The sequence below is a fragment of the Taeniopygia guttata genome, chromosome 1A, assembly GCF_048771995.1.
Source record: "Taeniopygia guttata chromosome 1A, bTaeGut7.mat, whole genome shotgun sequence".
NCBI classification, from domain to species: Eukaryota; Metazoa; Chordata; class Aves; order Passeriformes; family Estrildidae; genus Taeniopygia; species Taeniopygia guttata.
The window spans coordinates 27,423,365-27,445,361 of record NC_133025.1 but is presented as its reverse complement, the minus strand read 5'-3'; positions in this window follow the sequence as shown (position 1 = coordinate 27,445,361).

Genomic DNA, 21,997 nt, shown 5'->3' with positions numbered 1-21,997 from the left:
CAACATGTTCTGTGCACAGTTTTTAGGAAATTTTCCTCCCAAATGCTCCCCAGGCAGGAGTAAGATGGCACTAGGAGTACATATACACTAATGTTGCATACTGTAAGGGTGAAGCGCTCTGTGTTTATATTGTGGACAGTGGTAACAACAGATGATCAGAACTTGACCATCTGTATTATTAACAAGGCTATCTTCCCTTGAAAATATGAACATAAACAGGCAAAGTGATCAAGGAGCATCTCAGGTGCCTCCCCACACTGAAGGCACTAGTACAGGCATATCCACAGGTACTTCTTATGTGTTTTTTTGTGTCATGAAACAATGCATCGAGTATCCAGCTGGGCATGGACACACCAAAATGAGCAATCAGCGTGTGGAAGTTGACGTCACTGTGGACAAGTCCTGCTGGGGTGCCACTGCCTGTTTTAGGAGTCCACAGGGCAGAGGTGCTCTGTGGCCCAACACTCTCCCCTCCTTCACCTCTTCTTTATTCCATGAGGATGAAAGGAAGAGACAACACATAGTTCCATCTCTGCAACTTAAAAATGCATTGATGTGTAAATATCTTCATCTTTTGATTCATTTCACTGAAATGTCACCTTAGTCTGGTAGTTCTGGCATTGCTCCCAAAAGATTCTGCAAGACAAGGGCATTAAGCTGTGATAGAGGTTTTTTTCTGCTGAGAATGAGACAGTTAAACTCATCTTACTTGCAATTTAAGCAAGGACTGTATGCCATGAAGAGCTGAATTTTGTATTAATTACCTGAGGGACACCATAAAAATTGGATTTTCAGTCACTGAAATTAAGAAACCAGACTGACTGAACAGCTGATTCATTTATTAATTCAGTAGCTTCATGTTTTCCTTTAATAAAGATTCTTTTCTGTAAATTAAAGCAGATGAGAGGAATATCTTAAATGTAAAATTAGTCTAATCCTATTGAATTTTAAGATGTGCCAAGGCTGCAAGATAGAATTAAATCATTGATAGAAGACAAAGAATTAACTTGAGACTTTGATATTTAAAATAGATACAGTATTTTATGTGTACCCTCTGTAAAATAACTGGAGGCACAAAAGGACTATCCATAGAAAGCTATAGAATACTGTTTTATAAGTCAATTTCTAAGGTAAGTCCATAATTTTAAAATAAAAATATCCATGTCAGATATAGATATGTTTATATGTTAAAATTTAATCTTGTGATTTGATACAAACTGCATCTTGTAATACTCTGATTTTTTTCTATAATGTGCTCCAAAGATGAAATATTTTCTCTGCCTTCAGGTTAAGAAATCATTTACAAGTTTATGAATGCAGTTTTGTCCTGGAGGGAAATGTGGAGTTGATTCAGACAGAAGTCTCAGAACTGAATTGCATTCAAATTATTCATGAACATTTTGCATCTATAAGGGAAAGGAATTGTGCAAGCAGCACTGTTTTTATAGAAGTTTCAACATTTCTCTAACACTGAACGTTATGAAAATATATTGTTAGTATGCTAAGTAGCTAGAAAGTGTCATAATGTGGTAGTATATAAATATCCCTTACCTTCCTAGTTAATATTTTGACACCGTATAATTTCACATTTTTAGCAATATAATTCACGTTGTAATAAAAATAGAAAAATTAAATAGAAATAAATTTGAAAATCCTTCTCTGAAAAACGTTTTAAGCTCTGCTTCTTTAAATTCAGCTCTTCATGGTTTGCTCCACAGCTCTCAAAATTAATATGTTCATTTTATTAATTTAAGTTATTTTAAAGTGTCTCAGATCTCTGATTTTTTCATAGAAGAGTTTTCATTAGTGACAAAAATATTTAGACTTCACTGTTTGGAGAGTTGACCCTGTCTGGTCACCAGGTTCCCACCAAAGTCACTCTATCTTTCCCCTCCTCAACTGGACAAGGGAGGGAAAATAGAATGAAAGGCTCGGGGGTAGGGATAATGACAAGGAGAGGTCAGTCATCATTTATGTCACAGGGGAAACAGACTCGGCTTGGGGAACTATTTTAGTGTATTGCCAGTCAAAATCAGAGAAGGATAATGAGAAAAAACCCAAATCCTAAACCCCACCTTTTTCACTCCATCCTTCCTTTCTTCCCAGGCTCAGCGTCACACCCGGATTGTCTCCCTCCTCCCTGCAAGTAGGACAGGGGGGAGGGAAATGGGGGTTGGGGTCGGTTCATCACATATTGTCTCTTCTGCTCTTTCCTCCTCATGGGGAGTACTCTTCATAAATGTTGCCCTGCTGCAGCATGGGGTTATTGCCACAGGAGACCATCCTTCATGAAGTTCTCCAATGTCAGTCCTTTCCATGAGCTGCAGTTGTCACAAATTACTCCAGCGAGGATTCCTTCCACAGTCAGTCCTTCAGGAACAGACTGGTGCAGCGTGGATCCTCTGCAGGGTCACAAGTCCTGACTGCAAGTCCTGACTGCCCACCCCTAGAATGTGCTGCACACTGAGACTGAGAAAGATCATCCACAGAATGTGCTTAATATATTTGGTGTAATGCACATGATAAATCAGAAAAATGGCATGATTAAAAAAAACCCCAAAACATTATCAAATCCAAGGTTTGAAACCTAGTGCATTTAGACATAGAAACAAAGATCCACTTAGCAAAATGGCAAGGAGAAATTTCCATTTAGGAGAAGATACTTAAAAAGCTTTTTCATATCTTAGGCTATTTAGGACCAGACCACTTACTACAAAAATAAAAATACAGTAAAGTGCAAGCATGATTATTGCTCAATCATACAACATCCCTATAAACAAAAGTTTGTCTCATTTGTCTGTAATAAAGCATGGTTTGGCAAAAGGGTGCATTATGTGGAAATCTGTGGTTTCCTTTGTGGTCTGGAGAAAATGGGACTATTTGTCCTTGAGTAGGCTTTAAAACAATATTGTCAAATACTTTAATGTGTCACATGCAGAACGATGCTTAGAAGCCAGTTCCATGCTGTGCAACATTAGCACAACAACATCCACGTGTGCTGGCAGTTGTTGGGTTGCTGTGTATTTGAGCAGCACATTTGCAGCCTGCCTCAATACCAAGCAGATACATTTAAGGAAGCACAGATTGTAGACAGCAGGCAGTTAGTAGCCAAGCTTTTGTGCAGCGCATATGCTACAGAACAGCAAATTATCAGAGAGATGAAAATATAGGTTTGAAGGTCAGTGAACAATGCCAATTTGTATGACACAATTGCAAAAGCATTTGTGCCAATTTTTTCCTACGCCCATGAGAACATCTACAAATTACATAATAACTATTAAAGTTTGCAACTTGCTCCTTGGCAGAAGAACAATTCAAAATTAAAGCTGTTTATATAACTTTTTTTTTGATGTCTGTAGTTTGAAGCTGATTCCTGCTTGAACAACTGGTACCTTTTTTTCCTATGTCTTGGGATTTTTTAATGAAGTTTCATAGTGCTCTGTTCAACATTAAAGTTTCAGTGACTAAATCATAATGTCGGAGCCAATGGGTATCTAGCAAGTGACAACAGCCTGCCATCTTTTGTGTCTCATAGTCTTAAGTCTGGATGAAAACATTAGGATTCAATGTAATGCAAAGGTCTGAAAGAGCCCTTGTGTATTGTCCTCAAGGGCTGCTCGGGTCCCTGGCATTCTCTACATAATATCTGGAGGAAGAGGTGATATACATTTTATTCTTCTGCAAGGGATATGTGGCCATATAAGTAGATTTCTGGTCCACACTAATGTGTTTTTCAAACAGGAAGAGACTATTATATAAACCAGCTATTCTTTTCATTGTCCCCTTATCATATACACTATGAAAAAAGATGCTTAAAACAGTCTATTAAATATGATTATACTGAGTGCTTCATAAACAGATAAACCATTCCTTCCACATGATATTCACCACATTTTTAAGACTAAATACCATATTAGTAGGTGGCCAAAGATAGAAATTTTCCATCAGAGAGTAATCTGCAAGTATGAATATTTTCCTAACATAGTTTGTTTGCTTTTCACTCCTTATATCAGCTATTGAACACAGAGGCTTCCAGCTGTCCTGTCCTTCAGCAGTTTCAGCCCAGATACAAAACCATGACTCACAGATAACAATACCTAGAATTAATGCTGGTAAATAAATGAGTGAAACCTTTTCTGCTTTCATCAGCTACCCATGGCTCTTTATCTTCAAGTGACAATACAATGCAATATACAATATGTATTTTAGACACCCATAGTGATGTAGTTAAAGAAAAAGGCCAAGATATGTGTCTTTTTAGAAAAGGCAGCCTTTAAATGTAAGTCTTTAGAAGAACAGCTTGTTTATTGAAGAACATAGATTGATTTACAGATGTCATTTTAAATACAAATCAGTTATATTCTTAGAGGTCCTTCAGTTTGTCTACCTGAATAATAAAACAGTGAGGTTGAAATGGATAAGAAAAAACAAAATGAGACAGTGGGAAAGGAGTAAGAGCCTTGAAAGTAATCTTTGAATAAAAATGTGAATAAAATAATCATGTACAATAAAGAGAAATAGACCCTTGGATACCAGTGAATGCTCTTGAAGTTCAACCTAACTTCAAAGTTTCAAATACAATCTTTCATGTGCATATCATTATTTATTTATGTCTATTGTAAAAGCAGGCTGGTGGCTTATTCTGAGAAATATATGTCAAAAACATTAGTTCTTCTATAAAGTGTTCTTAAATGGGAACTACTAACTTTGAAGAGTGTGAAGCTAGTAAGGTTGTCTCAGATCTAATTTTAATATCCTAACCAGCCAGCCTATATCAAAGGAACTTGGTGTTAAGTAGAAGTATTCATTAAGCATGCCATACTTTTCTTATGGAATGGCAATTAAATGAGCAGAGGCTTCTCAAGCCAGTAAGTGTCCAATTACATGCTGAGGGCTTTTCTCTGATCTTTGTTTGAAGAAAGTGAACTGTGCAGATTAGTTTTACCCCTCAATTTGTGAATATGCTATTCTTCCCAGTTCCACCACCAAGGATAGATAGAAATAGTGGTGGAAATCAGAAGTCAGCTCAGACCCTAGCCAGTGGGGAGGCAGAGACCCTGATGATTGGCTGGAGATGGAGTCAGAACAACTGGTCCAAACAAGAGCAGTAGCAGGACTGAATATTTGCTGTGAATTTGCAGTCAAGCAAGTGATTACTTGAGGAAAATCGGCAGGTTTCAGTAGGCATCAGAGCAGCTGCCTTCCATCCTCCATACTGGGTTATTGCTCATATTTGAGACATGGATTACTTTAAACTTTCCTTTAACATTGTCAGAGAAAGGTGTGTGAAGTATTGACCTTTTCAAATATTTGTAGGTGTCATAATAAAGGAATTTAGAGGAGTCCCTGGAAATCCCTCATTTGATACTCTATGAGAAGTTTAGTATGTATTTTTTTTGCTGGCTTTGTCTGAGACAATCAAATCAGTTAGAGAATTTGGTTCAAGTTGAGTGAAAAGTTTCCGCAAAAGAAGCATAAGAAATAAAATTGTACTATGACAAAATGGTCAGCTTTCATTGAAAGACTATCAATTTATGAAAAAATAAATATTCTCCTTAAAAGTTAAACATGATTAGTCAATTTAATTTTTCAATAAATTGGAAGAGTCTTTCTATTTTGAATTGATCTCGTTATTTTCAATGTACTATTAAAAAAAAAATATGCTTTTGTTACTCAACTCTGTATCTAAGAAAACAGTTGGCCCAATGTGTTACCAAATACAAAAGAACTGGGTATGCACAGATTTCAAAATTATCTGACATCACTGTCTGGGTAGTCATGCCCCAAACCTCATACCAGCTCTTTAAAAGACTAGAGCTGAGTGGGCACCCTACAAATACAGGTAGCATTGTAACACCTCTAGAACTATAGGTCTGTGTCAATTTTTGTTCCTCCTTTACACTGTTACAGCCACTTGAGCTTCCAAAGGATATTTCTACTAGATATACTGTCCTTCTGAATAGCTATTAAAAGTTGCATTGTGTGAAAAAGAATTCTGAACTTAAACTTCTTGGACTTCAAATGCAAATGAGCAAGAAGTTAATAACCAGGCAATCGCCAAATCATAAATATCTTATAGAAGAATAATATAAAAAAGCCCCTGGGCATAAATAATGCCTTCATGTTTTGAAATTTGTCATACAAAGTGACATGCTAGCTGTATGAAGATTCTTGTAATTTTTAGCACACAGATACTTCATATTATAATAAAGAAAATGGCCTGATATTCCTCCCGCAGGAAATGCATCCACTGGGAGACACAACAGTTCGATGAAAAGGCACATCATGGGGAGGTAAGTCCTACATTGCAACATGCAATAATTTCCTCCAGAAATTTGTTCATCTTGCACTGGAAACTGCTCCTTCATGAGGAACATGCCCATCAAAAATCAAGGATTTATACTGACTTAAATGAGAAGGATATTGTATCATGGAATCATACAATTATTTAGGTTAGAAAGGACCTTTGGAAAAGATGGACTGGAGTACAAACCCCTGCTCAAGATAGGTACAATTAGTTCAAGTCGATCAGGGGCTTGTCTAGCAGAGATTATAAGCTTTTTCTGTTTTATTTTTAACTCAAAGCCCGTTTTTGTAACTAGGCAAGATCTACTTATGGAGAATACTCTTATAGTCTTATATAGTCTATTTTTCACTTATTAAAACCATAATATTTGCTTGTTATATTTCCCAAGCACTCTCAAGTTATGCCAATACACAAACTGTTGAGAAGCTTCCTGCTGTAATGGACTATATCATGACTTATTCTTTAGTTTTGCATTTGAACTAGAGTTACGTTAATTATTTATTAGTATACTGCAAAGTTCTGACAATGTAGTGGAAAATCATTTACGGATCCTTCAGCTCTATAAAGCCTTTTGTTTTGTTTTGTTCTCAGATTGCAATTTATGCTATTTCTATTTATTTCTGGGTTTTGTCAGCAAGGATTTTACAGGATGGGATGATTGGTCTGGATGCACTCTCAGAGCTAGCTCATCACTACTGCCAGCCTGCTACTTTCATACTCCTAGACTGGAAGTTTAGTGAATAAAGCTAAAGCATTCAACTCTCTGGAGTTACACTTTCTGCCCGATTGCCTGAATACGGCCCAAATAATTTCATGCTGCTTGGTATGTATTTTGGAAGCCAAGATCTGATTTAGGCCACAGCTTTGCTCTTGAATCTGGGAGTTCTTGATTTTGGCTCCAGTCTTCTGTTCAGGTGAAGACACATCTGTCTGAGGTGGGGGGATAAGGACACCACACTCTCCTCACCCTTCTTATCTCCATGTGTCCACAAATAAGACAAATGACCATGTGTCATTCTGGTGTCCATCTGTCAAAAAATAAGGCAAGTTGCCATGCTGCCCTCCAGCACTTTCTCTCTGGAATAGCAGGAGAATCAGGCTGGTGAGGGCGCACCAGCCCTGTGGAAGAGGTGGCACAGGAGTCCTAGCTGGGAGGTTTCATATGTAGTTAGGGGCACAGCAGAGGGAAGGAGCAGGAGATGATCTTGAATCTTTTGAGAGCATCACCAGAGAAATCACCTTTCTGTTAACTATTTAGTCAGCACAGGCAGGTTAGCCAACTAATATTTTTATCTAAAGCTACCCTGTATTACTTCTCTGCTACACACACAGAGGGATATAATTCTTTGAAAAGGTGTCTCAAAATTGCCCAAAATAACAGAAAGATGGATAAGGAATTAGTAGGCATGATACCTTGAGGGATCCACATAAACCCTGAGTGAGAAAAATTAATACTGTGGATGATAAAAGTGAGCTTTTTGTCCTAGTAAGATTAAATGTTCATTTAGAAAAGACATGACAGGAGAGAGACAGAACATTTATTTTCTGTTATGGGGGCAGACACCTTTACAAGTGGATTCATTTATCACTGATTGACAAGTAGGCTAAATGTTTACAAATGGAGGAGTGATACTGAGATGGCTATATCCTTTTGACAACCAAGTGATAGATAATTTCTTGTCCTTGCCTTTGTTTCTTTGTGATAAATTTGTGAACGAAGGAGGTATGATAAGTATTTTAAACCTTTATTTCATTTAACATAAAAAATAATGTCTTTGGTGATTTATACAGAATCGTAGAATCATTTTATGTGGCAAAGTACCTTCAAGATCATCCAGTACAACCTCTAGCCTAGTACTGCCAAGTCCATCAAATCATGTCCCTCCCACTCAGTCAGCAAAGGTTTCTTTAGGAAAATGAGGCTGCTTCTGCTACTTATTTTTCTTTATTCCTTGCACCCACAGTTTCTTCAATTTACTAGCTTAAAGTCAATCTAGTTACAATCAGATTCTTTTGTCTGTCTTTGTTTTTTGACTGCCTTTTACCATATTCTTGTCTTCATCGTAATTCTTAGTCTAAGCCTTAGATCATAAGCTCAAAATATCTCCAGAGAGGCCTTCTATCTTTCAGATGTCTTTTCACAGTCTATCTTCTTTCATTTAATTTAAGCACACACCACAAAGATGCTTACTTCATTTCACTGTCAGTGAAATCTTCACTGGGGTTTTTGTGGAAACAGGTGTGAGTCATACTCCAAGCAGTAATGCCTTGTATGGATTGTAGGCTTGACTGAGAGGAAAGAATGAAACTGGGAGATTGGACAACCAAAAAGGCAAACTTCCTAGTGATTTCAAGTCTGTTTTGTGTATGTCTACCTTAAGTCTCCTATCTATGCACAGGTGTGTGAGGAACAGAGGCTGAGTGAGTACAGTTTTGGCATTCAGTATTTCTGGGATTGTCAGAGAAGAGCCTGGGGCTAATGGGTGACTGTGGAATCTGGAGCCTGCCTATACCTGCAGTTTGGACAGTAGCCATACCCAACAAAGAGTGAATTTTCCAGGATGTCTGTGGTGTCTGTGGAGTCCTACAAATCTAAAATAGCTGACAATGACATTTAGACAATTAAGTCAGTAGAGCAAGATGAATGATTCACGGGGCCCATGTCTGGATAAGTATATAAGGATAAACTGGTCAGCCTGTATCTTACCCAAAACATTTACACACTATCTTGTAAATGGATTATGTGATATTCTACAGAACAGTACAAATAAATCCAGCTCAGATAAAAATATGCTGAGCAAGCCGCTTGTTGAAAGCCAGAGAATGCAAAGACACAGACATAGGCATATATGTATATGTTATTTCAAATGCTTATAAAAAATAGATACGTTAAATTTCAAGGAGGCTTTTTGGAATCCCTTAAGGTAAGGCTTACAGAGTTTTTTTTCATGTTTTTAAGCTCAGCTTCTATTTAAATAGATGGGAACTAAACATCCACAACCCTTATTAAGTTAAAAACGGAGCAATAATTAGTCACTTGGTGCCTCAGTTTCCAGGGAATAATAATTTTCCTTTCTTTTACCTCTCAACTCTCATGGCTAATTTGAGACTATCTCATAGTAGAATGACTTCCACGTAAATTTTCTCTAGAATCATCCTGGAGTTATGGATAGATTGACCAGCATATAGTTCTATCTATATTAGATTGAACTATATCCAGCATACAGTACAATCTATCCATATAGTTCTGGTCAGTCTATCCATCAAATTCTCTTTCTTGCCAGGTTTTGTGAAGATACATGTGACATTTGCCTGTTTCTGGTCATCAGTCTGGTAATTATCTCAATTAGGAATTTAGGCATTTCTCATTTAGGCCAGCTGGTTTTCTACTCTGTATACCTGTTTTCTTGCAAACCAGGATGAATTGCACTTCCACATCATGGAAATTGTTCTTGACATCAACCAGCTCCCCTGGGCACTTTTTCCTGTGAGAACAGCCTCCTCCCAGGGCAACCATTTTAACACTTCCCTGAACAAGTGTAACTCTATTAATCCTAAAGTCCAGGGTAATAGTTTTTTTTATTATTATTATTAATTTAGGTTGGAACAGCCTTTTAGAAATCATCTGGTTTCTAGATGATCTCTAGAAGGGTGAGTCCAGCCTACCTTAGATTGCTCAGGACCAAGGACAGAGGTTCCACAAAATACCTAGCCCAGCTGTTCCAGTGTTTCACTACCTTCAGAGATAAAAATATTTCTGTCGATCTACTCAGAATTTGCCATATTTTAACTTGTAGCCCTTGCCTCTCATCCTATCACTAAATACTTTCAGGAAGAGTCTGGCTTCATCTACCTTATACCCTTGCACTTACTACTCTGTTGGCATTCGCACTTGCTTCAGGGTCCACATTGTGGTCACTGCAGCCAAAATCTACCCTCGACTGCCATACCCCAAATAGTTATTCTTTGGTCTTGAGTAGAATATCCAAAGTAGTACCTGCCATGTGTGAAAAAATCTTCCTCAAAACATTTCGTATCTCTGTTGCATGGGTGATGAATAGCAGAAAAAGTTAATTTTCTTAAGTTTAACTAGAAATTAAATGACTAAAGCTTGACTAAATTTCTATCTTACCCAAAGCAATGAACACCCCAAAATGCACTATTTATTAGCCTGCAGCACCGACATGAACAGCATAGATATGATACATAATTTTTCAGAATTTAACTAGAAAGTACAACTACACTTATAATCGGAAAATATTTCCTGTTTCATAGGTATTGATGTGGAGAGCACTAAATTCTATTTGAATTGAGTATCCTTATTAGAAACATTTCATTAGAAGTCATTGAAAATAAAAGTAAGAAACCACACAAGTTGATTTTTTTTATACCTTGAGAGTTTATCTCAAAAGGGCAGAAAAGTTTTCTTGTATAATTACAGTTTTGCAGTCAAACATTTTAACCAATAACTATAATTTTATTTCTGACTACTATTATTATTATTAGGCTGTTGTGCAGAATTTAAAATAATGATGAACACCACCTACTGATGGTTTTAAGTGTTGCAGATTGTTGTAGATGTTTTGCTGTTTAGTGGTTAATTAGGACTAGAAATTAGGATAAGGATGTTAATTAGGACTAGGACTAGGCTTTGCCTCTTCACAGAGGAATATGCATCATTGTAGACTTATCTTGCTTCCTCAACAGTCCTTAGTGGGACCATGTCTGAGATTTCTCCCTGAAAGTTCTGCAGGAAGGCAGTGGAGTAAAATATGGTTCCCTGGCAATCTTTTATTACTTAATCATTTCCCACTAAAACACAGTGGGAAACACAGCACAAAACTATATTTGGATATACTAACCAAGAGATTTACAACTTTTGGGAAACTCCAAACAGCATGTGATCACGCCTTCCTCAGCAACACAGGCCACTTTGGGCATTTCTGATTGGCATTCAGATCTTTACACTCACTTGCCACTGCTGAACTCAGGGGTGTAGTTCTTATGTTATTACACTTTAAAGTCTAAGTTCAGATAATCTCAAATAACATCAAAAGCTTACAGGTAAAACCATCTGTCCTTCTTTGTGTGCTGTAGTGTAAGTAGTGTGTTGCATGGTTTATAGATAAAACTTTTTGCATAACAGTAAGTACTATGAAAACTCAGGCAACTCAAACAAGACTTTGAAAATTAGTGTCTATTTCTCATCTTGTTCTCCTTGTGCCTCAGCTCCACATCTCTAAAGGAGGGCTCGTAATACCCTCTATCGCTGTGAAAATGCAATTATATGTAAACAATGCTCAGATACTGAAAAGACAAATACTGTAGGGAAAGTCTATGAAGAATTCCCATCTTCAGTGCAAACTTTGATTGGCATGTAACATCTCAAGCTTTAAGCTGGTTATCAAACAGTAAGCTTTTGAACTTTGTCTATGTGCCAAATGACACAGAGATCTCAGAAAAAATAGCAGCAATCATACATTAAATTTAATCCCTATTATGGGCACAGGAAAGATACAGGCTTCTACATTATCTACCAATAGGTGTGTTGTGGTGTGCATTATGATTATGCAGATTAGCTACTCCATTTTACCATTTCATCATGAAGCCCTAAAAATCTTGTAGTCTAGCATTGATTTCTGTGTGTATATGTGTTTAGTGGAATAAAATTTTGGTCATTGTATGTAAGGATCATTGTATGCAGATGAGATGTTCTTTCTCAGTTTTGCAGTCTGTGTTGAGATTATTCTCATCACTACCTAGCCAAATGTGGCATAGTCTCCAAAATAATATATTCACAGTCTAAAGATTTTCTGGCTCTACTAAAATTTGTTTAGTTTTATTTTTCTAATATTTTCTGTTATCAGCTGTGGATCTGTCATTTACATTTAGTTCAGTTATTATTGCTCTAGCAAAGATTTCATAGGGTATTTTTATCTCAGTAGATTCAAAATTTGCCAAATCATCACTATTGAGATATTAATTATTGTAAACTCTTTTGGAGATATTATTTCTGATCAAATATGGTCAATTCCAAGCCACTGAGACTGGAGTAGGTATTTTTCCATGGTACAGGAGGATATATCAATGAAGTATTCATCGATACTGACAGGATGTATGTACTGACCTGAATGTATATGCTCTTATATGAAAGATATGTATATGCTCTTATTGGTGGGAGAAATGAAATTTAATGAAGGCAATTGGAACTTAGAATCTGTCACAAAGGGATCAAATGCATCTCTGTTTGGGTGTATTTCACCCTGAAAAGATGTACAAATCTTTTCACATTCATGACTGTCAATGATGGATCAGTATTTTCTCGGTTTATGATTTTACCTCTGCCAAAATCTATGATAATACTTTGCCTCTGTCACTGTGCCATCAATACAATAATTTATCCATCTGGGTGACAAGACACTGGGTGCTATTTTCTGGGGACCTTGGAAAGGCAAAGTGGTATTATATATTTTTTTCCAATTATTTCAGCGTATGCACTACAGGGAAACGAATCAATCCCATGTGCTTAAAACTACTGCAATTAAAACCCGTGTCTGCTACCATTTGTTTGTGGAGACAAAAGCTTAATTATATTAACATCTCTTAGTTGCACATTTGTCCTAGATCTACATCTATTTATTTTTATGGTATTTATGGCATTCTTCATGGTCTCACAGAAAAAAAAAGAACTCTGCCACCCAAAACAGTAATTTTAGTCAGACATGAAAATTATCTTGCCTTGAAATCTTTCTGAAGGAGACATCATGCCAGCAGCTCATTTTTATTGTAGTTCTTGTAACATTTATCCATTTAATTCAGCTTTCAGTTGACCCTAGCTCAAAAAACAATATGATTTGAGAAGACCCCTGTATTATTCCTCTCTGATACAAGTTTTGATAGTGTTCATCACTGCTGAGGAGAATGAAGAGTTTACTCTGACATCCTTGGCAGTATTCTTCCCTTTCTGGATGCAGTTGTGTGCAGCTGGGGGAGCCTGACGTGTGTGTCTGGAGAGGGGATATGCTGGGGACAAAACACGGCTACAGAGCAAGGTGAGAATATGGTCCTTGGACAGAACATGGGTGCCTGAAGCAGGCAGTATGAGCACAGGAGGTAAGGCAGGAAAAATATCCAGCTATACAAAAGCATGTTTTTCTGTCAATCTTAGTTTGTTTCCAGGGTGAAACGCCTATGCATGACTTGTGCCTTTTTATTGCTAAGACATGTTTAAATGGAAATGAAAAGTTTGTATAGGAAAAACTATTGCCTTTTAAAAACCTAGAAATTAATTTTTCATTAATAGAAGGACCCCTGAGACTCAAGTGTAGTAGCATGTCAGCATGGAGGAAGTAACCCCTTCTTCAGCTTTTGTGTCAGCTGCTTTTCTTTGTGACTTTTACAGACCTTCACATTAGAACAAGATTTTTTCCACTACATTTAATACAGCAAAATCCTTTCGGTACTCTCAGTTTATAAAACTTCTATATATAAAATGTACTGCATGGAACAATTTATAAAGGAGAGTATTCCCTCTGCTTCATATCCTGTGGGAATCTCATCTGAGCACTCATCAACTGTGTCTGTAATGAGAAGCAGTTCTGTAGGAAAGAGGGGACAATTTTGTACATTTTTTTTTACTGCCTAAGTAATTTTTCTTTTGAAAGATTTGTCTGTGGACTCATTTTGATTGTATTTTAGTTGAACTTCCTGATATATTCTCCAGGACTTCACTAAAGATTCCCAGCAATGATTTCCCAAGTCACCAAAACCTGTCATATCTCAGTGCAATAGTTTATTCAAAATAATGTCTGCTTGCTCTCAGTGTAGGAATACTGGACCAGTGGAGGAACATATATTACAAGACCTTTAGTAAATTGGTACATTTTGCTTTCATATGCAAACTTGCCATTCTTATAACCCTAACTTGTTTTATTGCCAGTGTGAAATTTCCTGAACATTCCCTTCATCCTTTGGCAGCTGCTGCTGAGCTTCTTTATAAATATTAATGATTGCTTCTTATAGACACTATTTAATCTGCATCACTCCACAGATATATGCCAGCAAGTTCATTTATTATTACTTCTTGCTTGGTTTCTTTTTACTCTTTTCTTTTTTTCTTCTTTTTGCCATCAGAGAAGGAAAGACTCATTTCAGATCTGTTTGTTGACTTTATATAATTTTGTATATTTGTATTCCAGTATTATATTCTTGCTCCTTATCTTTCTCATGGAAGGAACTGAAAATCAACCCTTTCTCTTCTAATCCTGTTCTTATTTTGAAGATGGTTGGTACCCCAGCACTGCTTTGTATCTCAGCTTACTGATACAATCTCTCCTCTGAAATGCTAGGGCACTGTTTTGCCATAGTCACAGTGGCAGTACTTCCCCCATGTTTTATTCTGCTGTCTTTGAACATGATTTTGTGCCTGCAGACCTCTGTATGGTTGTTAGGCTGGGTTCCCATTGGAGGTGGCTGCCACCAGCCCCAGATCTGCACCTTTTTCTCCCTCTTGCCTCTGTCCATCTCCTCTCACTTTTCAGATTTTGTTTATAGCAGAGAAAAAGCAAACACAGATCACAGCAAGGTCAATAGCATTATTTAAAGATGGGGAAAATATTATGCAATGATACTTGTGCATGTGAACTTAACAGACAATGGTTATGCAGTACTGACATTTAATTAACATCCTCCAATCAGTACCAACATCACCATAAACTGAGACAAGTAACAGGAGCTTTGAACAAATCACAGTGGAAAGTACTAAGGGGAAAAGTGTAATGGAAATTATTCTTCCAGACATCTTCAGTGTTGCTACTTGCTGCACTGAAGAGAGAATCCAGAGGACTGTTGCTGCTTTTCCTATCTGACTACATGTACATCTTGTTTCCTTCCTTCCTCTCACATTTCTCCCTCCCTTTCTCTGTCTTCTCCCCTTGTGCTTTCTCTCTATCCTTTCCCTTTCTTCCTCCCTCAACCCTCCTTCCATCACCCTGATTTTATTCTGAGAAGTAACCTGTACTCTTGTAATTGGTGTATACCACCAGCTGTGAGCCACCCTACTAAATCCTTGTGCATATGAAACTTGACATTATTTGTGCAGTGACACCATTCAACAATAAGGTGCTCCTTAAATGTGGAGTTCTGCTGTTTTAAAGTCAGTCTGATGTGTTTTACAAGAGAAAAAGCATGTTCACTTTAGAGACAGCTGTGGGATTTGAAAATACTATCTTTCTCCCAAACTCCAGCTGTTTATTACTGATCAGTACTGGGAAGAATGGGTATCTGGGAGTGCTGCTCATGATATGCCTGAGCACAGTTCAAACCTTCCAAGGGATGTTACAAGGCTGTGTCATTGGCAAGCCACATCTGCACCCTTTGCAGCAGCTTTTGGCTCCATAAATAGCCCCTTTCAGCAAGACATTGTTTTCCAACTAACACAAGACTTTATTAGAGACAACGTCAACATGCATGATCTATTCCAATGATAAGTCACTGCTGAAAGTGATTCAAACTGTGCACATTTCAGTGAGTGAGTGCTAAAGAAGATCCACACTCTATTCCATTGTCCTCCAGTGGGGTCTGTAATCTCACATCTCTGAAACCTGTGTGCAGGGCAATTAGTGAACAAATGGAAGGGGCTTTGATTACTTATGGATTACACAACTGGGAAGTATATCTATGGGGGAGAGTGAGTGTTGTGAACCTGGAGAGATCTGTACTACACCAAGAATGAAGAGGCCATTGCTTTTAGCTTTTTATTTCTTTTTCCTGTGAAGAGCTGTCTTTTTTGAGTAAAACCCCCAATTAATTCTGAACCTTTTCTGGTATTAAAAAGGAACCAGACAATATTAAAAATAAAAAAAAAAACTGAGTAAGTCCTATCAAAGGATCATTCACCTCTTCAAATCTTCCAACACATGGATTTCTTTTATGGTATTTCGGTCTTCTCTTTTTTGACACTGTATGTGTTCTCACTTTCTTTTATCATTTCCCAGGGTAGGCTGACTCTCTGCCAAGAGCTAGATAGTGCCATTTTCTTCGTAGTCTGCTGGTTTGATTTTTTATTCCCATTAATAAGGACTAATTTTTTATGTGTTTTGAGTCTGTGGTTTCCGTTATTATTTTTTAAATGCCATACTATTTCATTGTGCTATTTTCAAAGTGCTGCTTATTGTTAACATCAGAACAATAACATTGTCCTAATTTTGGAATCCTTCTTGATCAGAGCAGGTGAAATATCTATGTTTGTCAAGGAAATAACTTTTGGTTGACCAAATAATTAAAGTAAGATAGGGTCTTACATGTTTCATGAAAGTCAGTAATTTGACAGAGAGATTGTCCTGGTGACCTGATGGAGAGGCTGCAGGGAATCCATGCCTTAGATACAAATCTATAAGCCATCAGATTTCATTGGTAATACGACTTCTGTACTTTTTGCTTGATTTTCTGAAATTTTCTCTTCTGGTTCAGCTGCTCAAAAGATGTTATTCACAGTGATAGTGTTTGAAATCCATCTCCACCCAGCACATACCTGGCCTTTTGTGTAGGCATCCTTTGAAACTGGTTGTTGCGGTTTGCCTTGTTGTGGTAGGGAAAATCTGCTCTTTTACTCTGACTGTAAGATCCTGTTAATTATCCACTTCTATTGTCAAAGACTTGGTTCTCTGGACCATAATAGCCAAGGTCTTGACTTTGTAAGGAGTTAGACTTGTACTTATGTCCAGCAAGTGGGTAAACAAGGCTGCAGTAATTTTCAGCATGGCCCCCACGTTGATCTCCCTCACTAATCCCCCAAACTCATATCAGATCTCTCCTATGGTGCTTCTTTCCATCAGTAAGAGAAGATACAGAATTCTGAACATATGGAAGCTTCCCCTTTTAAACTGTTTTGGAGACTACATCTCAGTCTGAAGCAGGAACAGCAGCTGCCTTTATTCTATTTATTAGAAAGAACTGTCTTTTTGTAGTCTGAAAAAGGTCTAGTATCTAATTTTGCTTTTATTGGCTATGTTTTTTTCAGTATGTCTAGTCAGACAGCACCCATGAATGCATTTAATAAGAGCATTAATAAATTTAAAGAGCAGTGAGGGAAATTTAGGACGGGTATTGTGGAAATACCTTCTAGTGGGAATATTTAGACATGGGATTAGGTTGCCTAGGGAGGTAAAAGAATTTCCATCTCTATAAACTTGCAGACTCTTGTTTGACAAATGTCTGCCAGGAGTTATTTAGTTGATCCTGTCTTATACAGACAGATAAGTAATATGACCTTTAAAGTCCTTCCCACTTCTATTTTTTGTGCTTGCTAAGAAAGAACAGCATGTATGAATTAGGAGCCAGGAACACTCATGCCTCCTCCCAGAATCTGTAGCAATCTTAATAACAGGGCTTTATAACAAGGACTAAACCACTCATCTTCATGAAGCCTCGAGGTGGTCTGCAATAATCATGTGCGCTTTAGAATACAGAGGAAACATCACCATTAAATACAGGAGTTAAATGTATTTTTAGACATATAAAGGGACATGTTGTTAGTAGCCTAGCAACAGGCTCATCATCCAACATTGTGGTGCATTTAGAGACACACAGATGTGCTTGAATGAATACTTAGAAGATAGAAGAAATAAAAATAAACTGGAAGCTCTCCTGCTTGCTCATCTTCATCAACATCAGCAGCATCCACTGCAAAAGTTTCTGTGGGGTGTGTTCTGCAGGCTGTTTTCATGTCAGCCAGGGAGCCTTGCTGATTTCTAGCATTATCTTCAGATGTGGTGGGTAATGTCAGTAATGAGGATAGTGAGCAACTAAAAAAATACCTCCTGATAAATGATATACTGGGTCTAAAGACTATTCATTTGTTCCCTTAATTGAGTAGCAATGTTTTCCCAAGCAGGTATAACAAAGCAATACCTTTTTTCATTTTTGAAAATATGATTTTTTTTTTTTCAAATAAAGAGGGAAGGAAGGAAGGAAGGAAGGAAGGAAGGAAAAGAAGGAAAGGAAGGATAAATGCACCCTGACGGAATCTAGAAGTAAATGAGCCATTTTTTTGTTCATAAACAATGACATACAGTTGAGACCAGATCCTTCTCAGAGGGCTGCAACCAGTTAGCAGTAAATAAGGGCAGGAATAAAAATAATCCTGTTTTGCTGTGGAAGACTCTGTGCAATGACTCTGAACAAAGATTTGCAGCAAGTCTGAGGATTTGGTGTATAATTTTTACAACATCCTTTGTGAAAAATACATAATATTTCGGAGAAGTTAGTGCTAGGACTGAATGTAGCCACTTGAGTATGAGGGATTTCTAAGGGATTTTAAAAGATTGTATCTAGAGGAGCTGGACAGAGACAAATGACCACTTCTTTCTTTCCTTATTCTTACATACGCGAGTAAGGAAAGGGGATACAGCAGTATCATTAGAAGCTATTTTTACAAGACTGTTGATATACAGGAAGGTAAAGAGTAGGTCTGGTTAGAAGCATTTGGGAGAAGCATTTGCAGACTGAAGTTAAAGTGAACAGCCAGCATGGGTGCTAACATGTTCTCTTGTTTTTCAGAAGAGGGTGACATCTGCAAGGGAGTATGAGTATGCCTCTGGTCAAAATTTGATTGGCAAAATATGTTATGAGAGGCAAGTCTATACTTGGGAGAAAGCTCAAGCTAGCTCTGCAGATGCAGCAAGGATTGATCTTGCCCTATGCGTAAGTGCACCTCAGGAGCAGTAATTCATTTGAGTTAATCTCTTTCTGTTGGTGCTCAGGATGGGTAGAAGCATGTGACTTCATTCACAGGTACCAAAGGATTTGACCTGCTCAACATACATCATCTTGCTTTCACATTTGCATCAAATCTCGGTAAACTTTGGTGCCATTCTGACAACAATTGTCTCACAGTTAGGTCTTTTAGGCTCCATTAGATGGCAAATGTTTTTATCTAAAAAGGTTTTTGTCATCTAAAACAGATGGTATGATTAATTCTGCTATGAGTGTTTTTAAATGTGGAAAGTATAAAGACATGACAATTATTCAGAAGGATGGCTGGAAGAAATCATACATAACTAAGAGGTTATATGGACTTTGTGTATGTAATTTTTATACTTGATTTCAACAGGAATGACTACTTTTTTTTTGTCTAGTTAGTTTTTTTTGTGGCTGTATAAATGCACTGGAGCTATTCTGCTAAGTAAGCAAGACAAGAACTCGTTTTAACATGGGGAGTTACAGGTAAGAGCAAAACCCACTGAAGGACTTTGCAGACCTTGCTGTGAGTTAGGTGGTTGACGAAACCTGAAACTGGACTGCAAAGGACATGTGTCAAGGCCCACACAAGCCAACAAGCAAATCTTGAAATCTTCTTTAAATGTGTTCTAGAATTGTTCCTTGATCTTCATTTATGCAGAAATTTTGCTCATTCTGGCCTTCCACTCAGGGAACTATTTTGGTTTTATTCCTGTTAGATCATATGCCTGACACTCCTGATCATGGATTCAGTGATTGCTAACAGTCAAATAATGAAGAGAAGTGTAGTTAATGTCCTTAACTCACCTGAATACCTTCTACAAGACTTTTAAAGGTACAGCTTTCCACTGAGGTTTCTGCATTTATTTAAAGGTGCCAAACAGCAGATTAGGGTACTCAATCTAAAGGCATTTTCCCTGTCAACTCTAAAGAGATAGATGCTTCAGGGATCTGGGAAAAGTCTGGCTAAGAAGATAAGCAAAGTGGGCTCCTGCCCAGCCAGCCTCCAGCATTCACTTCTTTCTTGGATCTTCCTGACTGAAACCTTCAAAGTCAGGCTCAGTGTGATTGCACAGCTCCTTGCACACCCCATAACCATGTCCCAAAAATGTAAGACTGAAAGTCTTGTAAAATTTTCTTCATAAACAATGATGAGCTTGACATCAGCTTCAGTGTTTCCTTCTTCTCCACTTTTCAAGCATGAGGAGGATGCCAGCTTGACTCAGGACCTGCGGCTGACTACAACCCCCTCACTGCTCTCCTGAAATGTTTTACATATGTGCCCGTGCTTTAATATGTCATTTATTAGTAGACTTACAAGAAGGTTGCGAAGGCTGAAAATAACATTTTTGTAGAAGTGTTTCTCTGTGTACATGTTGAAATCAGAAAAATAAAAAAGAATGTCAAATAGAGGTTAGAATGTCACACTTAATACGTTGAAGTATAGAGTGAAAATCCTGAAATGTCTGAAATGTGAATTTCAAGGTCAACTGTCCTAACACGCCTCCTCAACTTCCTCACCTCCTCCTGAAAGCCTGCCATTTTTAATCTGTTTTATGGTCCTTAAATGTATATTGTCAGATTTAGGGATAAGATCCTTTTAGTAAAAATACTTATTTTCTGCGAGTGAAATCATCAGCCCTGGCTATTCTTTGATGGTTAAATTTTATACCTATACCTGCCTTCCTTTTGTTTTCTTGATATCAGAATAAAGATGAAAATGGTTTTGTTTTTGTTTTCACGTCCCAAGGAAAATCTGAGGGGAAAACCCCAGCATCCATCCATATATATATATATATATATATATATATATATATATATATATATGTCTGTGTGTGTGTGTGTGTGTGTGTGTATGGGTGTATATATATATATATATATATGTGTATATGTATGTTGTCATGTATATATATGTATGTCACTTGTCTTATTTTTTTGAAGAGGCTTAAAGGAAGGGATTTTCTAAAGCAGCTTAATAGCTGCCATAGAAGCCCTATAGATACATTGCCAGATAAGAATGGCAAACTAAAGATCTCAACAGAAATAATCCATAACAAAGGAAGAAAACACAGCTGGTGTCTGAGCAGAGTGGAAAGAACTGAAACAAAAGAATGCGAGAGCAGGAAAAATATTTCTTCCAAAGCACAATGCATCTTATTTAGTTAAACAACTATTATGGCTTATTTAACAAAACAGTTATTTTTACCTTCTCTCCGTTCTTTGGCAAATCTAGCTCTTAGGATGGGAATCACATGGGGAAAGCTGATCATCCATGGCAAGCAGTAACAGCTGGCAAGTTAATGAATGGGGTCAAAGTTTCTGATAAAGATGTTGCTACATATGCATTAGATAAAATATATATCAGGCAAACCAGTCTCAATAGCTTGGCGAGGTAGCAAGTAAAAGTTAGGAGTGGTATTTCTAATCTGTCAATTTCAACTAGGAAAAAGATCCAAACTAGCTGTAAAAAAGTAGTCTGCAGCTGGGAGGGGATTCTTGTCTTTAAAACTGATGGAAGAAATGAGGAAGAGGATTCTGCTTTTGCTCTTGGGACCTTCAAGAAACATGACACTGCTGTGTCACTGATTAGGAAGGTGAATCATGCATGTTGTCTTATAAAATCTAGGTCTTCCTGCCCGTTTGTGTTGTTAGTCCCTCTTTCTAGAATACAGCTCCCCATGAGCAATGGCTCATGTTGTCCATATCAACCATCAGTGGTATTAAGGAGGGAGACAGGTGAATAGATTCTGCCATACCTGTGTTAACTGTGTTAAAAAAAAAGGGTGAAGAGACAAAACTAGATAGAGAATTTATTGTTTTCTTACTTAACACTTGATCTAAATCCTACTAAGAGCCACTAGAAATAGTTCTAACTTCAGGACTTGGATGTAAATATCTGTTTTGTGACTGAAAATATTGGCTTGGAACATAGAAATCAATTCAGATTGAGGA